At 35.7% G+C, this 27,723-nt stretch overlaps 1 pseudogene; it reads left to right on the top strand.

The window, feature by feature from the left end:
- The first annotated feature begins 19,564 nt into the window (after positions 1-19,564).
- LOC143531260 (transcription factor MYB1 pseudogene) lies at positions 19,565-22,007 on the top strand (annotated as a pseudogene).
- Positions 22,008-27,723: the final 5,716 nt, after the last annotated feature.

Below are 27,723 nucleotides of genomic sequence, written 5' to 3'. Positions count from 1 at the left end.
GTGATAATAATAGTAATAAAGTAATAGTAAATATCCACTACTTGTGGTCTAGTGGTAGGACACTTTGGTTTTCAGTAAATATCTAAGTTTAATCCTCACATATGTCACTTTTTATGAATTATAGCAATGAAAGATTTGAGTTAGACCTTGTGTAAGGTTGTCATTTTAAATCCCAAGCTCACCGGGGGTTTTGTCTCATCATTTGTTAAGTTAGAGAGCTCTGCTCTTGTAGCAACACGACTGTCAAGTGGCAGCCGACGATATGGTTTCCCTAATGCCCAAGCCAAACTCTGAAACCACGTGAGCCCGATTAAGACAACATAATCCAACCATAATGGAGCAACGATCTCTTCAAATTTGAGGAGTATGGTATTTTAAACACAATAAAGACGTCGTTTTATAATAAATAAATAAGTAAAGTAATCGTAAAGCTAACAAAAACAGTAATAACCTTTTTTTCAAATAACAAGTTTAGTGGACTCTTATTGATTTTATATCCCTAGTGATTTGCTCGGTTGGAAATGTTAGATAACCTACACATGTATTTATTAATTTTTTTATTACATGTGTATATGCATATATTATATATTCTTACGACATACAATAAAAAAATGTCGGCGTGCAACTCGTTTTTTTGGGTTCTAAGATTCTGGCCGGTCCTTTGGGTTTTAAAGATTACATTTAACTATTTTAAGTATTTAAGTAATGTCACCTAAGCATCTTACAGTAACCACTTTATTATCACAATAATCACTCCTCATATAAGGGTAGGATCGTTGATCCACGTAATAGGGCGGACGGTGTAGAGCGGGAAGTGGGTCGAGAAAGGCTGATACCGGCAAGATCATCGTCTAGACTTTTCGGTATCGATAAAAAAAACCTACCCAATCGGACCAGTGTGTGCCGATGAACCCGTCACCCTCAAACTCTTTAGACGGCAATATTACCGTTTAAAAATATAGTTCCTAGCCATTTAAAAAATCAAATAAACCCCTATATTCATTATTCACAACACATTTCAACTGTTTTTTTTTTACCAATTTTAATCACTTCTCTCTATCAATATTTATATATTTCTCATCAGCAAGTTATTCCATGGATCTTAAAATTTCATCATCTAGTTCTTTATCATCATCAAGTTCCTATGATTCATCGGTTATGATACGAATCTTAGTACCTTACACTTTCTTTATACAATCACACAAGCAGTGTTAAGTCGAAAAGTTCAAGATACCACAAGGTTAAAAGTTAGTGTATCCAGAGAACGTGAAGCTACTCATGATCGTCTTATATAAGTTACTTTGCTAAAGTTCCAATAATTTGTATCTATATGTTTAGAAGAGAAGGCGTCGTCGGATGTCGAGATAACTATTCTTACGAGTTTTCGACAATATGGAGAAACTTTGAATGGTTTCAAACCGAAAAGGAGTCATCTACATCAAAATGCCAAATCCATGAGTCGCAATTGTTAATTACCTGATAAGAAACTTTATTAAGTGATCAATGTACCGTTCAACACAAACTCATAAACATGTTCCATCATTAAGTCGAATTGATCCTGTTCTGACAGGTGACCAACCCCCCCCCCCCCCCTTTTAAAAGCAATAGAACCGCTCTATACTACTTAATGGGAGTCTCATATCCACAGTTCCTTCCAAAACCTCAGTCTCCTTCTCATTCCCCACTTTCTTTTTTAGTCGTGTTCCAACTTCCAAGTGATCGAGGATATCATTATCATGAAGAATATTACTAGACTTATGGTACCATACGTGGTACCTCACTACCTCGTTACCCAAGCCAATGTAAAACCCATCAATAACACCAGCCGTATTTAATAAAGTGTAAAGCTGTAATTTAGCACTTATTAGTTACTAGGTTAAATACCCGTGTATACACGGGTCGGATAAACTATATTAATAAAAGAACAACACAACGTGAAATACTTATACTAATTTGGTATTAAATGAATGAATATGAATACGTATTACAACGTTGAATAAAATAAAATTTTCATAAAATAAAAAAAGAAAAGAAAATTAGATGGTAAATTTTCATTAATCTCTAAAATTTCTTCATATATAACATTTTTGTAGTTACCCTCTTCATTGAATATTATAAGATTGACTCCATCTCTAGTATTAATTAAGGATGTGCAAGAAACAAAAAAAACACGATCCGAAACCGAATAATCCAAACCAAACAAAAAATGACGGTTTGGTTTAATGTTTTTTTGTAAAAACCGCACTCACGGTTCGGTTTTGGTTTTGCATGTAAAAAACCGAAAAAACCCGAACTAAACCGAATTCCTAAACATTTGCTTTTTTTATATTTTATATTAAGTCATTTATTAGAATTTAATAAATGTTTAACTCCAATATTTTCGATCAAATGTATGATAGTCTATTATTTTACAATTAACAAAATTATTTATACCTAAATTTATTATTTTTTGCCAACTTTTTAAGGCCTAAAATTTTCAAGCTCAAATGGCAAAAACCAAAAACCTAAACCGAACCGAAATGAAAACCGAGAAAACCGAATTTGTTTTGTAAAACCGCACTCACGGTTTGGTTTTGGTTTTGCATGTAAAAAATCGAAAAACCTGAACCGAACCTAATTCCTAAATTTTTGTTTTTTTATATTTTATATTAAGTAATTTATTAAAATTTAATAAATATGTAACTCAAATATTTTTTATCAATATAATAGTCTATTATTTTATAATTAACAAAATTATTTATACCTAAATTCATTATTTTTTGTCAACTTTTTTTAAGGCCTAAAATTTTCAAGCTCAAATGACGAAAACTGATACCAAACTGAAACTAAACCAAAAAAACCAAACCCGAACGGTTTCAATAATTCCAAAAACCGAAGTTTTTGTTTTCGGTTTGATTTTTTGCCAAAAACCACATCGAACTGTACCACGCACACACTCCTAGTATTAGTCTCGAAAAATGCAACATAAATCTCTAAAAGCTTTCCTTGTATAAAATGTTTAAAAATTAGTTAATCAACTTTTCTTACTAATAATACGATTATTACTACAAACATATATCATTTAACACTAATATTAATTTGATATAAGGATTTATATTTTTACAATAATGGTGTTTAAAAAAATGATACAACTCATACAAATACTTAAATAAACTGTACTCAAAGTTTAAATATATATATTCTTATAAAAGCAATATAAACTAATATTTATGTTTAACATTCAATATATATATATATATATATATATATATATATATAATCAAAACACCGGATACTAAGAGTTTAAAACAATACTAATCCACAAAAACTGAAAAAGTACTTTAAAACATAAAAAACGTTATCTTAAATATAAAAAGGCGCTTCACTATTTCAAAATAATAAAACATCTCAAACAATATGAAACAAATATAGGTTTTCGATAACATCGACTGTAAGATATTTTGGTCATATTCACATGTATTTTCCTGAAAGGTGTTTATATAAATTTGATGCGCATGAGCATGTTGCATGACTGAAAATGAATATTACCGTTGTTGAATGGTTGTCCAAAACTTGTAACATTTAAACATTTGTTTTTATGTGAAATAAACAAATGTTAATAAAACACATAGGATAGTAATATTATATAAAAATTAGTTTCTAAACTTTTGACCATGTTATTATTTTAATTTTTTTTAAATATAATAGAAGTTATAGTTATTGTCGGAAAGTGAAAGATTTTAAAAATTATAAATGGTTTTTAAAAATTAAAAATTTAAATGTAGTTTATAGTTTAATTTAACAATAAGATTAAGTATAAATTTAATGCATTCACTTATTAATCTGAAATTATTAAGACTATTATTTTGTATAAATCATGTAAAAAACAATGAAATGTTATTTTTAAAATTTTAAAACAAATATTGAAGAGGGAAATCATTAAAAACCATTTTCATTTATTAAAAATTAAATATTATGTGAAAAAACATGTTATAATTTTGGTGTTTTGATGTGATAGGGATAGAAAGATAAGTTATGGAATGTTTTAAATGATTTATATTAATAAAATAATTAAGAATTCAAAATGTAAAGATAGGGTGACATTTGACAAAATATTAAGCTAATTAAAGAATATATGGTTGAACCATCATTTTTGTTTATTATAATAGTAGATTATTTCTTAATTTGATAGTGACATTAAATTTGTGTAAATTAATATCGACATTTGAATACCGTGTCCAGCTTTTATGAGTATAACTTTTTATGGATGTGAGCGATCAACATTTATTTTCGAAAATTGCTTTATAGAAGGTTGTGAAAGGAAAAAAAAAAAGCTAGTCAAAAACACTTTAGAAAAAAGTTGAAAGTGGGGGGGGGTGTTCCATTTTCCTCACACAACACACACAATGGTGGTGTGCCAGATCACGAGCTCCAAATCTATCACATTTGATGGATTTTAGAAAGTGTGATGTGTTTTGGTATACATACATACATACATACATATATAGGCTTTTGTACGAGTGAGAGCAGTGTATTTGTCACACCCTCAAAATCCACTAACGGAGTTTTACCGTCAGAGAGTGTGAACTAACAGGATCGGAATCATTAGTTATAATCAAACCATAAAACAAAGTTTCAAAACCATGAAAACGTTTACGAGTAATTAAATGCGGAAGCGTAAAACCATAGAAAACAATGTTACGTCACGCAGGACGACTTAAAACCCAATGTTAACAGTTAAAAATAAGTTTGCATAGTTAAAAGTGTTTCAAGCAATGCATGTCCCTAAACCGCGCGCCCGCCTCGGCTACCTGAGAATAACATACTAAAAGTGTCAACACAAGGTTGGTGAGTTCACAAGTTTATATAAAATAAAGCGTTTAGCGTTTGCGTTCAGCGTTGTGCGTTAAGCGTTTTGCGTTACAGCGTTTTGCGTTAAGCGTTTTGCGTTACCAGATAGTGTTATGTCAATTATATATCTATAGGTAGCTAGCCTATAAAACAAGTATCACTAAGTGTTCGACACCGAAGCTGACTGTTTATCATTTGCCTTGCCACCAGGTCATCCAGACCATGGTATGTGTTTAGCCAAAATTACACCCACTCGACCTCCAGTCGAGTTTAGCGTTGGGTGGGGTTTGTCAAACCCAGTAGTACTACTCAACAGTGACCCGCTATTATCCAAATATTATTCGGTTCGATGTTATGAAGGACTTTAGTTATTGCGTTTGCCACTTAGTCTTTACAAGTGATATATAATCTATATTAACAAAATCTTAAATGCGTTTCGGAGTATGTTATCTCCCCCAAGTGAAAAGCGTTTAAAAAGTTTAAAAGGGGAAAGTGAAACTCACTGTTTGCGAAGTATTCCCAAAATAATTCACCAAGATGCGCGTCACAGAAAAACTCTCTCTAGCGTTCTAAAACAACAAAGAGATTTTTCTAAGTGTCGGAATATTATCGAGTCTCTAGACCCGGCACATAATACCTATGCACATAACATGTTTCGTGTTTCGTTTGTGAATCGTGTGTGACTTTAACAAATGTATTTGTGATACGTTACATGTGTAAGCAATTATTTACGTGTCATGTATTCATAAAGTACATCACTAGCAATTACTCCCCGTAAGGGCAATTTGGTCAACACATAACAATTAACTAGCCATTATTCCCCACGAGGGCAATTTGGTCAAATCATGACAATCAATTAACAATTATTCCCCGCAAGGGCAATTTGGTCAAAACATAACAATTATATAGCAAGTATCATGTTTCATGCATTTCACAAAATTCAACAGCTAGTTTCACCGAGACAGAAATTCTACTTGAAAGATTGTACTATTCCACTGATCATAGCATCTCAATTAATTTACCAAAAATCATCACAGAAGCATATATGTCTTAGGTTTCCAGAACATATTTTATTATATTTTTATTCCACATAGGTTTCTCACAATCATCAAATCATTACAGCAAACTCATAACAGTCAAATTCATGCGCAACAGAATGTTATTTGAAATTCCCGTTAAACGAAAAATCCAATAAATACAAGACCACTTGGGTTAGGTTTCTAACTCAATAAGTCAACTTCCAGAAGTGGAACCAACCCAATTGGTCTCGTAGTTCATGAGATATAATATTTACAAAACAACCTAACAGCAGGTCTAACAACTCAGCTTTGCACAATGTTTTTGTAAAATCATAAAAGTTAACCTTTACTTGTCCAAAAATTACAAGTTTATATTCTTTAGAAACTAGACTCAACCTAGTTTACTGTAGTATCAATAATCTCAACCAATTTTCACATTTACACCTCGTTACAGCCAATTAAACATCAATAACACAATCTGTCCAGAAACTGTTTGCATCCAAACTCAACATATTAACTATCTATGGACCATCCTTCATTCATATAACACTCTAGACTCCATAATCACTATCCATGCACATCAATTACACATTAAATACATGATTAGGGTTTTTGTTTCAACTCAAATCAAAGACACAAGCAATTAACATGTAACAATATCCAATCTAGTTATCAAATCATCATTAAATCAACAACAATCATAAGAACTACATACACACATAAAATCGGCCTCTAGGGTTTTCAATTAACCCATTAAACATCGAAATTAAGTATAAAGGATGCATAGGATAGTCGTTTATACCTTCCTAGCACCTTAATCTTCAATCAAAGGCTTGAGAACTTGATTGTATGTGTGTGTATAGGTGGCGGCAGCCGTGAGGGGGGGGGGGGGGAAGAGGAGTCCGATCGGGATTTTGTGTGGGGAGAGAATAATAAGTTAGGGTTTATTATTATTATTATTTATAATAATACTATGTTACACTTTGGCCCCTCCACTTCTAAGTATTACTTATCTAGCTTAAACTAACTTGTTTACATCTTGAGTTAGTGTTTATAACGATGTTATCACACAACACATAATTATCACATAATTACTGTTTTGACGTTTTTCGTTTATTCACCAATCGTTTGCGTCAACTCGTTTGCGTTTCGGTGCAATTCCCGAAAGACTACACATGTAGTAAGTGTTAAGCGTCATTTAAACCCTAGTTTAAATGTAATGAAGTGTGCGTTATAGATTCAATGATCTTTAAGTTTGAATTGACGGAGTTGAGTTAACGGAGTTAACCTGAAATTGACGATTGTCACATCATTCCCATGTTAAAGAATTTTCGTCCCGAAAATTTGAGTCAAGTCGTGATGAGTGTCTGAAAAAGTAAGAAAAATTTCAGTTTGTCATATCATCCCCTAGTATAAAGAAATTTCGTCCCGAAATTTAATTCATACCTCCGGTGATTTCTGACGGTTTGCCGGGTTTCGCGGTTTTCTGTGTTTGGTTAGCCCTTCAAAAAGGTGAGGATACTTTTTCATCATTTGATCCTCGCGTTCCCACGTGAACTCCGGTCCACGTCTCGAGTTCCAACGAACCTTAACGATTGGAATTTTGCTGTGCTTGAGCGTCTTGGTTTCCCAATCCAAAACCTCGACTGGTTCCTCAATGAAACGTAACTGTTCATCAACTTGTAGTTCATCCAAAGGGACTACTTGGGTTTCATCGGATAAGCATTTCTTCAAATTGGATACGTGGAATACATTGTGTACGCCACTGAGTTCCGTTGGTAGGTCCAGTAGGTACGCCACCGGACCAATGCGCTCAGTTATCCGGTAAGGACCAACATATCGTGGGTTGAGTTTGTTTCGCTTACCAAAGCGAACCACACCTTTCCAAGGTGAGACTTTAAGTAACACTTGGTCATTCACTTGAAATTCGAGAGGTTTTCGGCGCTTGTCGGCGTAACTCTTTTGGCGATCTCGTGCTGCTGCCATGCGATTTCGGATTTGAACAATCTTTTCCGAAGTTTCGAGTACCAGTTCTGGACCAGTGATTTGGCTGTCACCCACCTCTGCCCAGCAGAGTGGTGATCGACACTTCCGTCCGTACAGCGCGTCAAACGGCGCTGCTTTAATACTTGCGTGGTAGCTGTTATTATACGAAAACTCTACCAAAGGTAAGTGAGGTTCCCAACTTTTTCCGAAATCCAACACGCATGCACGCAACATATCCTCCAGGGTCTGAATAGTTCGTTCACTTTGCCCATCCGTCTGAGGATGGTATGCTGTGCTCATATCAAGACGGGTGCCTAGTGCGCTTTGCAGCGACTTCCAAAAGTGCGAAGTGAAACGAGAATCTCGATCAGAAATGATTGAGACAGGCACTCCGTGTGTAGACACTACTTCCTTCATGTAGACGCGAGTCAGTCTCTCCATTTTGTCTGATTCCTTAATCTCTAAGAAGTGTGCAGACTTAGTCAACCGGTCAACGATCACCCAGATGGTATCGCATCCCGTCGGTGTCTTAGGTAAACCCGTGATAAAATCCATTGAGATGTGTTCCCATTTCCACATTGGGAGTTCCGGTTGTTGCAGTAGACCAGATGGTTTCTGGTATTCTATTTTGACTCTGGCACAAGTCAAGCATTTGCTCACGTAGGTGGCAATGTCGGCTTTCATGTTCGGCCACCAGTAAAGTGCCTTTAAATCATGGTACATTTTATCTGAGCCAGGGTGGATAGAATATCGGGACTTGTGTGCTTCGTCCATCACCAGAGTTCTCAACTCTCCGAACCGTGGAACCCAAAGCCGGTTCTCAAAATATCGGACCCCGTCCGATCTGGTTTCAAGTTGCTTGTTCAGGCCCCGCATGAGTTCCGATGGAAGATTATCATCTTTCAAAGCTTCAAGTTGCGCCTCGCGAATCTGGTCGGGTAAGTTGGCATGAATCGTGAGTTGCAATGCTCGTACTCGTCTGGGTTTATCTGTTTCTTTTCTACTGAGGGCGTTGGCCACTACATTGGCCTTGCCAGGGTGGTACTTGATGGCACAATCATAATCCTTAAGCAGCTCGACCCAACGACGCTGTCGCATGTTCAGCTCCTTCTGATCGTAGATATGCTGGAGACTCTTGTGGTCGGTGTAAATGGTAAACTTGGTACCGTACAAGTAATGCCTCCATATCTTAAGGGCAAACACCACAGCTCCGAGTTCCAAATCATGGGTCGTGTAGTTCTTCTCGTGAACCCGTAGTTGTCGAGAGGCGTAAGCTATAACCTTCTCGAGTTGCATCAGCACACAACCGAGACCTTGTATCGATGCGTCACAGTATACCTCAAAATTCTCCGTTCCCTCGGGGAGGGCTAGAATAGGGGCGCTATAGAGTTTGGTTTTCAACAGTTGAAAAGCGGATTCTTGCGCGTCACCCCAATTGTACTTAGTGCCTTTGTGAGTCAAAGCGGTGAGGGGTTGAGCAATCTTTGAAAATCCCTCGATGAAACGTCGGTAGTAGCCGGCCAGTCCTAGGAATTGCCGCACCTCAGTCGGAGTCTTAGGTGCTTCCCAGTTTTTGATGGCCTCTACCTTACCGGGATCAACATGGATACCATTCTCGTTGATCACATGTCCTAAAAAGTGAACCTCGCGAAGCCAAAACTCACATTTCGAGAGTTTAGCATACAGTTGTTCCTTCTTCAATAATTCCAGAATTACCCTTAAGTGTTCTTCATGGTCAGCTTCGTTCTTGGAGTAGACGAGAATATCATCAATGAAAACAATCACAAACTTGTCGAGGTACGCCTTGCATACTCGATTCATGAGATCCATAAATACGGCTGGTGCGTTGGTTAGTCCAAAAGGCATAACCGAAAACTCGTAGTGACCATACCGTGTTCTGAAAGCCGTCTTTGAGATATCTTCTTCGTGCACTCTTAGCTGATGGTAACCAGATCGCAGATCGATCTTCGAGTAGTAACTTGATCCTTGAAGCTGGTCAAACAAATCATCAATTCGGGGTAAAGGATAACGGTTCTTGACCGTCACCTTGTTCAACTCCCGGTAGTCGATACACATGCGGAAAGTCCCGTCCTTCTTTCTGACAAATAAGACAGGGGCTCCCCATGGCGATGAGCTAGGTCGGATAAAACCCTTATCCAACAAATCTTGCAACTGAGTGGACAGTTCCTGAAGCTCCGCCGGTGCGAGCCGATACGGGGCTCGTGCTATGGGTGCTGCACCGGGTGTCAACTCGATTTGGAATTCGACTTGTCGTATAGGAGGGAGTCCAGGTAAATCCTCCGGGAAAACTTCCGGAAAATCTCGCACGATCGGTATATCTTCAATCCGCTTCTCCTCCGCGGGTTTCTCAACAATCTGCGCCAAAATTGCCGGATGACCCTTTCGTAGGTACTTCTGCGCCTTCATAAGGGTAATGACGCTGGTGGTCATGCCGCTTCTCTCGCCTCGGATCGAAATGATCTCGCCGGAAGGGGTAGTAATGTGAACTATCTTGTCGTGACATATAATCTCCGCTCGGTTCTCGGATAACCAGTCCATGCCGACCACGACATCGAAACTACTAAACGTAAAAGGAATAAGGTCGATATCAAAGACATGACCTGACAGTTTTAACTTACATCCCGCAAGTACATGAGTCGTTACTATAGTCTTACCGTCAGCTAATTCAACAGGAAACTTAGCATCTAACGGAGTTGGAGTTAAGTCTAAGAGTTGGCTAAAGGCTTTCGACACAAAACTCCTATCACCTCCAGTGTCAAACAATACAGAAGCAAAACAATCGTTCACAGGGAACTTACCAGTCACCACGTACGGATCATTGCGGGCTTGACCCGACCCAATCACAAAAGCTCTTCCTTTGCCATTGCTTCCACCACTACTGCCACTTCCGTTACCTCCATTGTTGTCGTTCTGTTTCAGCTTGGGACAATCTTTCCTGAAATGACCTTCCTGCCCACATTCGAAACATCCCTTCGTCGTCATAGGTGGCTTAGGAGCACCCTTTGCCGCAAGGTCTCCTCTACATTCCTTCGCCTGGTGACCCATCTTTCCGCATCTCTGACACTTGACACGGTCACACGGGCCAACATGATGATAGTTGCACCTATTGCACTTCGGATATTTCCCAGCATATCCGCTCGAACCCTGCCCGCTACCGTTGCTATTGTTGTTGTGATTCTGATTGTTAAAGCTCCGAGTGAATTCGGGTTTACGGTAGTGTTGTTGCTGTGGTAGGTTCGAGGACGAGGATCTGGTGTTGTCAAACTTCCTCTTTCCGCTGCTCGGGTTGCTGTTGCTGTTGTTGTCATTACTCGGGTTGTCACGGGCTTTAGTGGTTGAACCCCTAGGTGGTAACGCACCTTGGGTCACAGCCTGATCCGTCAGTTTGTGAGCTAAACGGATCGCTTGTTGAATCGTGGCTGGTCTGGAAGACGTCACCATGCCCTGAATTTGCGGTGCTAACCCATCAATATACATCTCAATCCTCTTACTCGGCGGATTTACCATCCGCGGACACATCACAGCCAACTCGTGAGAACGGGTAGTGTAGGCTTCGATTTCTGAACCCACCATCTTCAATGACCAAAATTCTGACTCTAACTTTGCAATCTCTTCTCTCGGACAGTACTCTTCCCGCATCATGTTTTTGAACTCCTCCCAGTTCATCGCGTTAGCCAGTTCCAATCCAAGGATCTGCACGTTCGAATTCCACCAAGTGAGGGCAGAATCCTCAAGTGTTCCAGCAGCGAATTTGACCCTACTGGCAGGGGGACAATTACACATCTCAAATGCCGACTCGGCCTTCTCAGCCCAGCGCAGGAAGCCTATAGCTCCCTCAGTGCCCTTAAACGAACTAGGCTTGCAGTCAAGGTAATTCTTGAAGGTACACGTTCCACTTGGACCTCCAGCTTGATTCTGAACATGTGCGGCTAAAGCGGCCGCCGCATGGTCGTTCAGCAGAGTTTGGAGTTCAGCTGCAGTCAAGTTGATGTTACCACGTACGTGTCCAGCGTTTCTTCCAGCCATTTCCTAGAATCACAGTATAAAATGTTAAACATGAATTTTTCTTTCATATACAACACACCATACATGTAATAAAAAGATAGGTAAGAAAGACATAAGAAACAACATCACATCACAACCATATATTAATCTAAATAAAAATTCATGATTAAAACCATTGTATTCACTACAAAGTATTTCCAATCAATCCTTAAAATCATAGATAATAATAGTTCGGATGGAGACAACCCCTCCATCTAGGTGTCATCATCACTAGATGTCATCATCTGAGGACACCTCTGAGTGTGTCTCCTCCTCAGCCGGTTCTTCCTCCGGTTCTTCTTCAGGTTCCTCCTCGGGATCCTCCTCAGGCTCCTCTTCGGGATCTTCTTCAGGCTTCGCCTCAGGCTCGGCCTCAGGCTCTGCCTCAGGTTCGGCTGCGTTCTGAGCAATTTGCATTTGTAGCACATCGCAACGCTCTAAAGCCATCTCGGTTCGGGTCCTTGCTACTTGGAGTTGCTCTTGCAAGTCTATCATTTCGGCTTGCATCTTTCTCATAATCTTCATCTGTTGATCACTAGCCTCTTGCATTTCCTTCATTGCCGCTGCCATGCGGGCAATTTCCTCCTTAGTCTCGGTTCCGTCTTTTAACAGTCCGGAAACGTTGGCTCTCGTATAGCGCATGTAACCCACGTCACGCTCCAAGCATGAAACAACAGCTGCGAGAACTCGCTCTACAGGTTCGGTTATGGGTGGTAGGGTGTTAGGATAAGCAGGGTGGTTTGGGTGAGGTAACCGGGGAACTTGTTCGCGATAGACCATACGTCTGATCATATTAGGGTACCAATCCCAGCTAACTTCGTTTTCGTACATGCCTCCGGATAAGCGGTACCTCTTCGGTGCGGGAGCTTCGAGTTCCGGGACTACACGGGGTGGCGATGCGGTAGGTAACTGCGGTTCCTTCCCGTGAGCATGAGTCATCGGATCAGATGATGATGATGATGGCGGCGTCGACATTCCTACAGGTAAGTCGTGTATGCGCGCGCGTATGAGTGAAAGAGGTAAAGAGATAAGATAACAAAGACTACACAAACATATGCAGTGCGTATCATTATAACTAATGGGTCGTCGCGGTTATAGTCTAGTATGCATGCAGCTTCTAGTTCGCTATAACCTGGCTCTGATACCAATCTGTCACACCCTCAAAATCCACTAACGGATTTTTACCGTCAGAGGGTGTGAACTAACAGGATCGGAATCATTAGTTATAATCAAACCATAAAACAAAGTTTCAAAACCATGAAAACGTTTACGAGTAATTAAATGCGGAAGCGTAAAACCATAGAAAACAATGTTACGTCACGCAGGACGACTTAAAACCCAATGTTAACAGTTAAAAATAAGTTTGCATAGTTAAAAGTGTTTCAAGCAATGCATGTCCCTAAACCGCGCGCCCGCCTCGGCTACCTGAGAATAACATACTAAAAGTGTCAACACAAGGTTGGTGAGTTCACAAGTTTATATAAAATAAAGCGTTTAGCGTTTGCGTTCAGCGTTGTGCGTTAAGCGTTTTGCGTTACAGCGTTTTGCGTTAAGCGTTTTGCGTTACCAGATAGTGTTATGTCAATTATATATCTATAGGTAGCTAGCCTATAAAACAAGTATCACTAAGTGTTCGACACCGAAGCTGACTGTTTATCATTTGCCTTGCCACCAGGTCATCCAGACCATGGTATGTGTTTAGCCAAAATTACACCCACTCGACCTCCAGTCGAGTTTAGCGTTGGGTGGGGTTTGTCAAACCCAGTAGTACTACTCAACAGTGACTCGCTATTATCCAAATATTATTCGGTTCGATGTTATGAAGGACTTTAGTTATTGCGTTTGCCACTTAGTCTTTACAAGTGATATATAATCTATATTAACAAAATCTTAAATGCGTTTCGGAGTATGTTATCTCCCCCAAGTGAAAAGCGTTTAAAAAGTTTAAAAGGGGAAAGTGAAACTCACTGTTTGCGAAGTATTCCCAAAATAATTCACCAAGATGCGCGTCACAGAAAAACTCTCTCTAGCGTTCTAAAACAACAAAGAGATTTTTCTAAGTGTCGGAATATTATCGAGTCTCTAGACCCGGCACATAATACCTATGCACATAACATGTTTCGTGTTTCGTTTGTGAATCGTGTGTGACTTTAACAAATGTATTTGTGATACGTTACATGTGTAAGCAATTATTTACGTGTCATGTATTCATAAAGTACATCACTAGCAATTACTCCCCGTAAGGGCAATTTGGTCAACACATAACTATTAAGTAGCCATTATTCCCCACGAGGGCAATTTGGTCAAATCATGACAATCAATTAGCAATTATTCCCCGCAAGGGCAATTTGGTCAAAACATAACAATTATATAGCAAGTATCATGTTTCATGCATTTCACAAAATTCAACAGCTAGTTTCACCGAGACAGAAATTCTACTTGAAAGATTGTACTATTCCACTGATCATAGCATCTCAATTAATTTACCAAAAATCATCACAGAAGCATATATGTCTTAGGTTTCCAGAACATATTTTATTATATTTTTATTCCACATAGGTTTCTCACAATCATCAAATCATTACAGCAAACTCATAACAGTCAAATTCATGCGCAACAGAATGTTATTTGAAATTCCCGTTAAACGAAAAATCCAATAAATACAAGACCACTTGGGTTAGGTTTCTAACTCAATAAGTCAACTTCCAGAAGTGGAACCAACCCAATTGGTCTCGTAGTTCATGAGATATAATATTTACAAAACAACCTAACAGCAGGTCTAACAACTCAGCTTTGCACAATGTTTTTGTAAAATCATAAAAGTTAACCTTTACTTGTCCAAAAATTACAAGTTTATATTCTTTAAAAACTAGACTCAACCTAGTTTACTGTAGTATCAATAATCTCAACCAATTTTCACATTTACACCTCGTTACAGCCAATTAAACATCAATAACACAATCTGTCCAGAAACTGTTTGCATCCAAACTCAACATATTAACTATCTATGGACCATCCTTCATTCATATAACACTCTAGACTCCATAATCACTATCCATGCACATCAATTACACATTAAATACATGATTAGGGTTTTTGTTTCAACTCAAATCAAAGACACAAGCAATTAACATGTAACAATATCCAATCTAGTTATCAAATCATCATCAAATCAACAACAATCATAAGAACTACATACACACATAAAATCGGCCTCTAGGGTTTTCAATTAACCCATTAAACATCGAAATTAAGTATAAAGGATGCATAGGATAGTCGTTTATACCTTCCTAGCACCTTAATCTTCAATCAAAGGCTTGAGAACTTGATTGTATGTGTGTGTATAGGTGGCGGCAGCCGTGAGGGGGGGGGGAAGAGGAGTCCGATCGGGATTTTGTGTGGGGAGAGAATAATAAGTTAGGGTTTATTATTATTATTATTTATAATAATACTATGTTACACTTTGGCCCCTCCACTTCTAAGTATTACTTATCTAGCTTAAACTAACTTGTTTACATCTTGAGTTAGTGTTTATTCGGATATCCATTTAATCCGAATAAAAAAACATATATTAGTGGTATTTTCCGATTTAGTATATTTATTAGACTATTACTTGAAGTTTAAACTTTAAATTTGTGTTAAGGGTAATTCTTATTTTCTAGTTTGTATGCTTATTGTAATTCTAAACTATTAAATGTTAAGAACAAAAATATAGGAAAATTTTTTAGGTTTATTTCGGATTATTCGGATATTATCCGAATCCGATCCGAATTGAATTCGGATAGATTCGGATCGGATTTCGGATAAGGTCCAAAAATTTTCAAATCCGAATAACCCGAACCGAATAACCCAAATAATCCGTTATCCGATCCGATGAACACCCCTACCTACAAGTCTACAACTACATATGTTTTTAAAAATAGAAAATTTTGATTTGCCTCCTTGTGTAATATGGGCGGGCTTCATTTAACCACTGATTCTTAAACTGCGCGTGCTAAATCTTCATATTTTTCTGACAGGCTTAGCATGACCCCTACTGTTAGTCAAACGTCCTTTAACCCGTTAAAAATTGATAAAATCACCTTTTTACCCCTAGGCCTTTAATCCAGGCTAAAAATAATCATCCAAAAGCAATGTGGAGGCTGGGATTCGAACCCATGACCACTGGTTTATCAACTTACAAAGCTTACCAAGTGAACTAAGTTGCTACTTGTTACGTTTCATATTATGAAATATATATTACCACTTTCATTATTACATCTTCCTCAAAATCTAGTTAGGTTTATGATGACCGTCGTTTGAGTCAATCAAAAACCTAATTAAACTAAATAGTTTGAGCAAGTAGGGTATCGTATCACAAGGAGTATGTGGTCAATGCAATTCGTGTACAGATTTAATATTATGAAGTAACAGGTTTTTAGTGCTGAATACACAAGCAATTTAAAATGAATTTAGAGAACTAAGCAACAAACAAATAAACGAGTTTTAAGCAGTTAACAAAACAAATCACACCCGGGAATTCAAGTAAGCAACCAACAGTTATCTCATGCAACCTAACAGATTAATTATTAACGATTAACTAAAAATTGATCAATCAGACAAAACCTTAGACATCAACAATTACTTTACACACGGCACTGGTTATCAAACAGTCCTTACCAGTGTGACTCAGTTAAGGGCAATTGTATGTTTTATCGTATTCAATGTAACCAAACAGTTATATGATTAATTATCTAGCAACTGGTAACATATCGTTCAGACCAACGTAAACCTAAACCGACCGAACACACAGATATACCAAACATCAATAATCATATATCAATCATCAATAATTATACACAAGTGTTCTTAATCACATGAGAAAAACTGTAAAGATTACAAACTATACATCCTGGGTGCGATTTTAAGAGATTAGCCGAGCCGTGACATCATCAAATCTTTGATACGGATGATATGGATCATGCAGAAGGTCTTGGCACAAGCTATGGTGGTGGAAATCGCCTCTTGGAGCTGCTGGAATCGCCTTTGCTTCGTCAAAACGGAGTTAGGGTTGTTTATGATGAAGAATATGTTTAAAACCTAAATTTCCCGTCTTTTCTGTCCATAGCGATACGCGATGGCCATAACCTCATGCCATAGCGTATTGCGACCTAAGAAAACCTCATATTTGGATTCCTCTCGTCGAGAAACCCAAAATTCATATATTATGGCTCCCGTAACTCATTTTTTGTCCCATGATATGCTCGTTTTACTTCATGGTCGCATTTTGACAACCCATCTTGTTCAGTTTTAGCATTGGCTTATGATTTCTCACCCATACTCTTCCCGAATCCTTGTAACACTTCCCAAGACATCAAATCATGCTTCGGTCTTCCCGAGATATCATTCCATGCCCGTATAAGTCTCTTATTTAGCATCTTTAACGATCAATGACCTGAAATACAAAAGCACGTATGAAGTACCAAAGTTCTAACAGTATACTCAATAAAACTACATAATTAATACACTAATATATATACAAAATAACCGACCATCAGTTTACTTTCCTCATTTTCATCATCTCCGGTCTTCATCACCATCTCAAGTTCATTATCATCTCCAGATCTTTAATCATCATCATCTCAACATTATTCATCGATCATCCGAATAAATAACATCAATTTCAATTATGTATGTGAATCACAATAACCTCAACCAAACCTTTATCGTTATCTATACCAATACAACAATAATAATAATACATCCAATAAACAACATCAATCATTATTATCACAACACAACAACTATCAAACTTTCTACACATTATAATATTCGTAAACCTATCGAAGAAGTTTTACACTGTATCCGTGAGGCCATTAGAATGAATACTACACCGAAAGAGAAAGGATCCCATCGGAATGAATACTACACCGGAAAGGAATCAAAAATTATAGGAGGAATAGCATTCAGTGGTGTCGGCGGCGGGCTTTGCCAGAAAAACGGAGAAAGGGGGCGGTGCACGTCAACAGCCACCAACAATATAAAACACCATCAACCACCATCCTCTCATTTCCTTTGGTGTTTCATCCCCTAACCGCCAAATCTATCGCTTTTCTCTCTCCTCACGGCCACCGTAACGTCACAGTAATGTACTGTAACACCACCTCAATACATCACCGCCAACCCGTCACCACAGGTAGCCATCCCCACCTCCATTGAGCTACAAACACTGAACCACCATCATCGTTCGTCACCTTCACTCTCAACAGCTCACCACTGGTACCGGTCTACCACCAGTGCCGTAGTTTCTTGGTTTTCAGGTGGCTTTGCCGGAAAAACGGGGAAAGGGGGTCTGAAGGGGACGGGGACAGGAGTGGGTTAGAATATTATTTATTATCTTTTGTTATTATTGGTTTTATTATTATTTTTAATTATTATATTATTATTATTATTATTATTAAGAGAGGATTACCAAATTCCCTTGTTGTCCACGGTCAATTGACGGTCGAGGTCAAACTGAGCCCGCCAAAAATATGTGGGTTCAATAGCGCAATTTATAAATCATCGGTTCAAGTGTCCCCCGACCATATTACACAGGGAGGCAAATCATGTTTTTCTCTTTAGAAAATGAATAAAAAACATGAGCTTCTCCTTTTTATTAACGCATACCCTAAATAGCTTCTTTTAATTTTTTTATTAACAACATTTGAATCATTAACGGGTTATTAATCCAACCGATCATCTCCTTTCACCCTCATAAGTGCTCAACCTAGAAACCCCTTTTTTTTGCCATAGGTGGTATGTCGTAAGTAACTATATATACCTTCTCTAGTTATGAACTATTTCGTACAAATTATATTTTGAATACATTTTTTTTAAATGAAGATTTCATTAGAACCAAACTAGCAAGGGGCTAGAACCCAAACAAAACAAAACTGAATACATCAACGATATTTTTTGAGAGGATATTAGTTTTTTTAATCCAAGGTCTTTGAATACACTTAATTAGTATTATTCTCTATTGCATTTATACTTTATTTCATTATTAGTTATTAACATGATAGATATTGTGAACATATTTACTAGTTTTCCTGATGAATTAAGTACTCAGTATTATATTAAATTTTGTTTTTTGTTTAACATTCTATGGCTTGAGAATAAACATGCATTTTCATATTTTGGAAAACGCTCACATGGTAAATATAAAATATCCATTTTTTCCACAACACAATTCACACTATCTTTCAGAAAAGTTAATATCAATACGCCGGAATATATTTGCATGTTTAATTGCTGATAAATTTATAATGACAAAATTGTCAACGTTGATAATAAATAAATTAAATCATTCTCAGGTTCATTCAATCATCCAATATATGGGTTTTTATATTATTTTAAAACTTTAAAGTGGTGACTAAAGATAATAACTTTATAATTTTATTTTGAAAATTACATGACCTGTTACTAAATTATTGATATCCTACGTAAAACAAAAAATAATGCTGTTTACAATGACCCAAAAAGTATCATATTAATATTATAGTGTATTTTGATTACTAATATGGAAATAAAACGTGCAAATAAATATTCAGAAAGGTGTTTAAATAGCCACCAAATACTCGCATAATTAGTCAAAACTAACAAACTGTGTTGTCGTCCCTCATATCCGCCACTTGCCACACCGGAAGCCAGAAATGGGAAGAGCACCGTGCTGTGCTAAGGTTGGTTTACACCGAGGCGCGTGGTCCTCTGGCGAAGACAAACTCCTCGTCGATTACATTCAAGCTCATGGTGAAGGTCAATGGCGAGCATTGCCGTCAAAAGCTGGTACATTGACTATCTAACTTCCTACTAATTGAATATAAGCTCGATCATGTGTTTCAAGGGGTGTAAACCAGCGAGTCGCTCGTGAGCTACTCGAAATCGACTCATTAAACAAGCTTGAAAGAAAGCTTGCTTAATTAGTAAAAAACCCCGAACCGTAGCTTCACTTACCAAGCTTGACCCGTCTCACGAGTCTATTATTATGCGTCTAGTTTTCATTTAATATATTAAATATAGATTTTTATAATAATTCTTGTTATATATAAAATTATGATAATAATAAGTAAATTATATGAATATGTTTTATATATAAAAAAATAGGTATAACTCAATGTTGTAAAAGTAGGATTAAAAGCAGGGGCGGATTCATGTATACGGGTGCGGTTTCACGAGAACCCACTGAATTTCGGATTTTATATAGAACGTCTATATAAAATATGAGAGTGAACCCACGTATAAATTGTGAAAGAACCCATAAACAATGTGGAATCATGGTCTGGTGGTAAGCAACACAGTTTTCTTTTGAGGCAACTTGGGTTCGATTCCCTGTTTCAGCGGTTTTTTTGTTTTATTATTTGTTTTTTCCTAACTGGTTAAACACAACAGCCACATGGTCTCGTATAAGTTTTAGAAAACATCACCCGATAGAAATCATTTTTAATTTTAATTGAGTTCATGGAATACACATATACATCTTCTTATATTTAATTAAGTTTTGTTTATATTTTTGGTAGTTTGATAATGCCTGTAGATATATGTCTTCATAATTTTAATGCCTATTTTAGTTGAAAAGGTTATAATGACAATTTTAGTTGTAACACAAACACCGAACACCGTTTTTTATTATGAGTGATGGATATTTAAACATTTTTTGCATTTGTTACGGTAAAGGGAGTTCCTTTAAGAAGTTTTTGTCGAAGATTTAATGCAACGTTTTTAAAAGATGAAAACTCACAGAGAACAATAGAGAACAAGTATAGAGTGTTATTTTTTTTATTTCAAAATGACCATCGTATTTGTGTTTTTTTATAAATTTCTAATGACGATGTTTGTTTTTTGTTATTATGTTGTATTTTTATTATGTAATAAACTTTAACCGGCGTAAACCGTTAAAACAACCCGAACCGTCGAAACGACCAGAACCTTTGAACCGAACAGTGAACCCACTGAAAAAAATTCCTAGATCCGCCACTGATTACAAGGCCGAGTACTCGCTACAAGGTATGTCGTCGAGGCGAGTTTCTGTAAATCCGTCTAGTTACCAAGAATCGGTCAAATGTGGTCAACCTCAGGCATAACCACATCTTATCGGTGAACTTGGACCGATTTTGACTAAAAAAACTATAACACAATTCGTATTTCAATAATATTAACAAACAAATATCATTTATTTAATTAATGATTAGTAACTTTTAGAATATTTTATTATTTAAAAATATATTTCTTTTATTTATATTGATATTTATCTATTTTGTTATAAATATTAGTAAAATTATGATATTTGACATATCCAAAATTTAATTTCCTTTATATTTACCATGTCCGCCTAACGACTTTTGCAACCTTGGTATAACTATTAGTAAAATAATTAATAATTAACTAGCAAGTAGAGCGTAGAAGAGCTCGAACTCAGCTTACCTTGTTACTACTTTTGTGAACTCAGGGCTTAACTTGAGCTTGAAAAATTGTAACATGTAAACTAACTACTTAATGCTTTTTATCGACTTAATTAGGGTTGCTTAGATGCGGAAAAAGTTGTAGGTTGAGATGGGTGAACTATCTCCGACCAGGTATCAAGAGAGGTAACTCACCTCCGAGGAGAATGATGTCATTATTCGGCTTCATACTTTACACGGAAGTCGTTGGTCCCTCATTGCCAGCGAGCTACCTAGACGAACAGACAATGAGATCAAGAACCACTGGAACGCTCACCTACGGAAAAAAGCTGAAAACACGAGCAACTGTGGCTCAAGAAAATCAAAGAAAAAGAAAATATTGGACGATAAGAAGTCTTTATTAATGAGCAAGAATGATGGTGTGGAGGATGGAATGGGGAGTGGTGCATCGTCGAGTTGTACTGCTGACTTTGTAGATTTTGACTTTGACTTTCTGTTAGACAGGAAGACTTTCTTTGAAGGCGTAAGCACAATCGACGGTCAACAAGACGATGATTTTTTAATGGATGGTTGCGATTTAGTTATGTCAAAAGAAGAAGAAAGTTTGATGTTCGAGAAGCTCTATGATGAATGCCTAAATCTGCTAAATTTTGAAGAGTTAGATGAGAATATTCATGAGTTGAAATAAAAATAGTTCAAAAAAAAAGTATAAATAGTTGAATTCTTTATCGTTTTTTTTATCTGCATATTTTTGTTTACCTATGTTAGCTAAATTACTTTTGGAATAAGATTATCTTTAGAAAAGGGTCAGGCTAAACGTACCCCCCTCCCTTGCTATCCATACACCCCTCTTGAACTTTCATTTTCCCTTAACATTTGTAATTGACATGTTAGTCCCTCTTATTTTATTTTATAATTCTCTCAAAATATCAAATAAAAAACTATTACATTTTATTTTTGTTTTACAATTTTTTATATATATTTTTGTTATTGATTTTATTATTTTACTTTTTAAGATCTTATTAAATGTTTGTTTATTTTTTTACCTGTATTGAAAAGGTTTGTATGTTTTCTCTTGCTAGTTTTTTTATTTATTTTATAAAATGTATTCAAAACAATTTGATTTTTTTTGTTAAGTTTGGATATATTAGATTAATGTTAACTAAGAAATGAGTAAAATTTGTTTATCAAGTTGTATGTTATTGAACCTTTTTATTTACATAAAATAATATATTTTTTTATAAAAGAATGTAAACTATCTATTTTTAAAAAAAAACGCTCTCCAAAAAGATTAAAATAAGTATATAAAAAAACATTTTTTAAAACAAGAAAAACAACGTTTTTTAGATAAGAAAAAAAAAACTTTTTCTAAATAAGAAAAATTATGTTTTTATTAAAGGCTTTTAAATATACATAAATACATAAAAAATAAATAGAAAAAAAATTGTTGTAAAAAATAGAAAAAGAATGCCTTTATAAAAATAATAATGATAATAAAAGATAACAAAATGACAAAAGAAACAAAAAAATGTTTAAATTGTATTAATGTAAAACTTGAGAGAGAGGGTATATTTAGTAAAAGTGGATGAGAGGGGAGTATATGTAGCTAACACCTTAGAAAATTACAAGGTTAGACAAATAAAAAGGCTTGTAAATTTGGTAACTTTTATGATTTCTGTAGATTTGGTTTTCATACACTAGCCGAAAAAAGACAAAAATAAATACCTTGTAAATGAACATTTTCTTTGTATAAACTACAGTTTGCATTCAATTGGTGTATGAAACACAACCCCAGGTTAAATTATACAAACGTATGGTTCTCTTTTCATAGTATTTTTTGGTTAAAACTAGCAATTACCACTGCGGACAAAAGAAAACCAAGTCAGTTGTTAATGGCGAACTATAGTCGTTTTCCATGTGTTGAATTTTCGGTACTTGGTTGTCTATTACGAAGATATATATGTTTTGGTTTATTTCAGGTCGGTTTACGTAATAAAAGATAAAATTAAATCAAATTATGATCTTCTTGTTGACATGGTCCTTTAATCGATATATCATTCTGGTTTCATCTCGTTGGTTAGGGTTAAATGAATACATGCACTTCACAACAATCAGAAAACCTTAACCAAAGAGTTTAATTAATAAATTCACTTGTTAGCCATTTTTAATTGGACCCTAATGCAACGAGTATACTTCTTATTACACATCTATTTTGTTCTTTAATTAGCATTTAGCAAAAGGGCGGAGTATCCTCAAGCAGAAGCTTAAAAGTCAAGCCAAGCGTCCTTCGGTTTACTAGAGTTAGAAAAGATACGACGGCACAATAACATGCTATTAAAATTGTTTTAATTTAAAGTTACCCGATCAAACACCCTTCCGATTTTAAAACATCATTTTTTAACATGATCGGTACTTTTAAATATTTGGTATCCGTACGTATGCTTAGATTATTAAGAAATCTTATTGAGGTTCTAAAACTTCTATAATGACTCACATTATCAATCACTTATATCTATATTTTTATTTCAAAGTTAATGTATTATAAGACTGTGTGTGATTGTTAATAATTGGAATCCAATCAAGTCCACGCAAGCAAATGGCGTTGCCAACACCATTGTGGCCGAATGAAATGGGGGCACGACCCCAACCTCGCCTTCCCCTAGCGCCCAAATCGCCATCATTTTATTTATTTAATCTTTACTGTATTTTTATTGGTCCAACCATTATTATCATCATGATTAAAAACTTGGTTAACTAACACTCTCCACACAATACAAATTTGATAGGTTAGTTAGTTTATAACTCACTACCTACATGACAATACTATTGATTAACTAACCATGCTTCATTACACACAGTATAATATTTCTACTTTCAAGACTAAAACTTAAAACGGAAAGAAAATCTATTGGTATATTAAGATAGATGTTAGTATTTTACTATTCTAATATAAGGACAAAAGTTCGAAAGCATCCATGCGTATATTGTATTCTATATGAGACAAGGATCTACTTTCAATGTTAAAACCCAAAACAGAGAAAAAAAAATAGTACATTAAGATAGATGTTAGTCTTTAACCATTTAACCATTGAATTCTAAATGAAACATTAGGGTGCTTGAAGTGGTTACGGGGTAGGCTCAGAAGACTTCAGCCTCACAGGAAACTTGTTCTTTGGAGTTTTTGAAACTTAAATTGGTTTTCAAATGAAATCAAATATATATATATATATATATATATAGTGACAAGTTTAAGAGGGAATTTAAAAAAAGTGGGGAACTTGAGAACTCTTCATTTTATATGAAAAAAATAATATAAAACTCAATTTCACATGTAAAAAAATTAGTTTTAACGTAAACTTTTTTGAAGTTTTTGTTTATAAATACATGTAGAAACGGCTTCTACATGTGTTTATATGTAAAAGAAAAAATTTACCGTTTTTTAACAAAAAATTAATTTTTTTTTAAACGGCTTCTACATGTGTTTATATGTAAAAAACTCTAAAAAGATTATGTAAAAATGTGTTTTTTACATGAAAAATGAATTTTTTTAGTATATTTTACATGTAAAATAAATAGTTTCTCAGTTTCCCATTTTTTTTTGAGTTTCCTCTTAAACCTGTACACACACACACACATATATATATATATATATATCGGGCTATGGGGCTTCATGAGGGGATGCGCTCCACTACACATGGTCTGATAAGTTGATCAAACGTTGCATGAAAATCCTTGGATTCTTAAATGCGTGAAAATCCTTGTTTTCTTAAACGTCGTTCCTATTTTGATGAGATAGTAAGATGGTTAAGGCCGGTGTAGAATAAGAGATTATATTTTCTCTTTCATTGTAACCAACCAAACTCGTACTGAGCAGCCGATTCTCACAACATCGCACATTGGAATCCAAATAGTTTAACTCATTTACATTATTCGAAACATTTGACAGATGATTATAAACTGAAGCATCAGAATTTAAACATAATCAGTTGATCAACTTGTTAATTAAAGTTGGCGTATAGTGATAATGGGTGAAAAACATTGGCATATATACTCATAATAATGTTTCGATACGTACGCTTACAGTTCACGTGGTACTCTGACCTTATCTTCTTGCCACTCACGCCTTAACTAATATATACCTATTAAGAAATACAAGAGTCATTTTCTTCATCGTACTTTAAATCCTAATTACTTTATTTAGAGAATATATATAGTACTATCATATTCTTATATTATAGTACTATCGTATTCTTCGGTTTAAAACCGGTTATATAGAAACCGGATTGGAACTGATTGTAACCGTATGTTCGGAACACGTTTGTAGCTTTCTCCACTGAAACCGTCAAAACCGGCAAAAAGCCGGTTTAAAACCAAAATCGAAACCAATCGTAAGCTGGTCAAGAAACTGGTTTCAATCCGAACCGAAACCGATCATAAACCGGCTTTGACTTTTGTTGACCAAACTGAACCGGTTTCAACCCAAACTGGTTTGTGCACCTCTAATTGTCAGGCCTAGATTTGTTGGGTCGGCACCAAATAAAGGTATCATCTGTAAAATAGAAATGAAGTCATATCAAACATTTCCATGGTTCCATTTAGGATTATTATTCTTTTGGTATTTGGTAAGTAGATCGGTCAATGCACGGTAGTTTGGGCCGCTTCTGGTTAGTTCATACTTCATTGTGCTGCTTTCACACGTTTAAAGAAATACATGTAAATATTATTTCTTGTTCTAGCTACATCTACAAGTGTAGAAAAAAGAATCAAAATATGAACTTTTCTCCTTTTTTTGAATGTATACCCTAAATAGCTATACCTTTCGATAATTACAAACTAATCTTGTACAAATTATATTTTGCCATTTAATTTTTATTAATTATTCTTTATAGGATTTATACTTTATTAACTAAGTTATTAACATGTATTCAGATATATATATTGTGACAATATTTACTAGTTAGTCTAGTTTTTCAGATGTTTATACTAAATACTCGGTATTATATTAAAGTTTGTTTTTTTGTTTAACGAGACAAAATAACATGAAATGATTTAGTAGTACTAAAAAACAAGTTGTATTATTATGTACAATAGAACAAACTATTGTTATAAACGTGATTTCTTATTTTGAAAACACTTATTAATAGTCGGAAATTTTTGACGATATTGAGCTGGAACAACCTATTCTTCCTGAATACCCTGATTCAAGGCCATTTAGTATTCTTTACTTGATCCAGGATATGTGATGTATATCCTATTCCATAGTGTTCAATAATCCACTAATAAGTCGTTTCATAGTAGTTGCACAATTCTTGTTCATTGAGATTCATGAATAATTTGCAATTCCTTTTCTCCTTTCAAACAAAATGATGGAAATCCAGTTCCTTCGAAAATGATAAGATCTTTGGTGCAATAAAAGGGGTTGATCTTGCTACTGTAACACCCCGACCAAAGGCGGATTATACATCGGGGCGCCACATATTGTTTCATTACTCGTGACACTATGGGGTGTCAATATTTAATAAATACGTTCATTCGCGCACGCGCAAAGTAAACAAGATAACATAAATCATCATAAATCAATATATGATAAATCATAATATTCGAACAGCAAAAACTTGTCTTGATACATTTTAATCTAGGTCCAAAATAAAGAAAACTTCCTACGTGTCCACAAGCTCCAAAACGGCTACTGCAAACCTGAACATGTGTTAAAATAAACGTCAAACACTTGCGTGTTGGTGAGAAATCAAGTTTAATACAATACATAGATAACAATAAATCTGCGCGCAACACGTGTATGTCTGGTGTTTAACAAGGGTGCAATCAGATTGTGATCAAGCCTAGATAGATCATAGCTCATAGTTCATAGTTCAATCCGTGCTCCCAATTGAGCACAAAAACGAGAAAACATCTGTGCAAGTGTAAACAAAGAAAACCGTAAACGATAGGTCTCCCGTGTTCATCTAATGGATCCATGAAAACTTCGGAATAGGCCGAACAAAGCGGTTAATGATACACACATACAAATAAACAGCCAAGTAAACGTCCTCAACACATGGGATACTGCGCGACTAAAGTTCATAAACAAGATTAAGACTCTAAGTTTGTACGAACACATGAACATCCCAAAACATTAAAAGCAAAAAGGGATTAGGTACGAGATTACTCACTTGATAAACGATGCGGTGTAAGATAAAGCAAGAACCAACTTTAAACAAGCACTAGTTAACCTATAAACAAGATTATTGTTTTAATGATTTGTTTTAAGTCTTGATTATAAGTTAGCATAATTAATAAGTAAATTATTATATATAATATATATATATATTACCGGAAAAGCAGGGCAGAACAGGGAGGAAGACGGAGGCAGAGAGGAAGACGGCAGAGAGAGCAAGGAGCAAGAG

This window comes from Bidens hawaiensis, unplaced genomic scaffold, assembly GCF_021521415.1.
Source record: "Bidens hawaiensis isolate Kalapana, Puna unplaced genomic scaffold, B.hawaiensis_p1.1 tig00009139_1, whole genome shotgun sequence".
In the NCBI taxonomy this organism is placed as follows: Eukaryota; Viridiplantae; Streptophyta; class Magnoliopsida; order Asterales; family Asteraceae; genus Bidens; species Bidens hawaiensis.
Note: the sequence above shows the minus strand (reverse complement) of the source record. Positions and strands in the feature narration are given on the sequence as shown.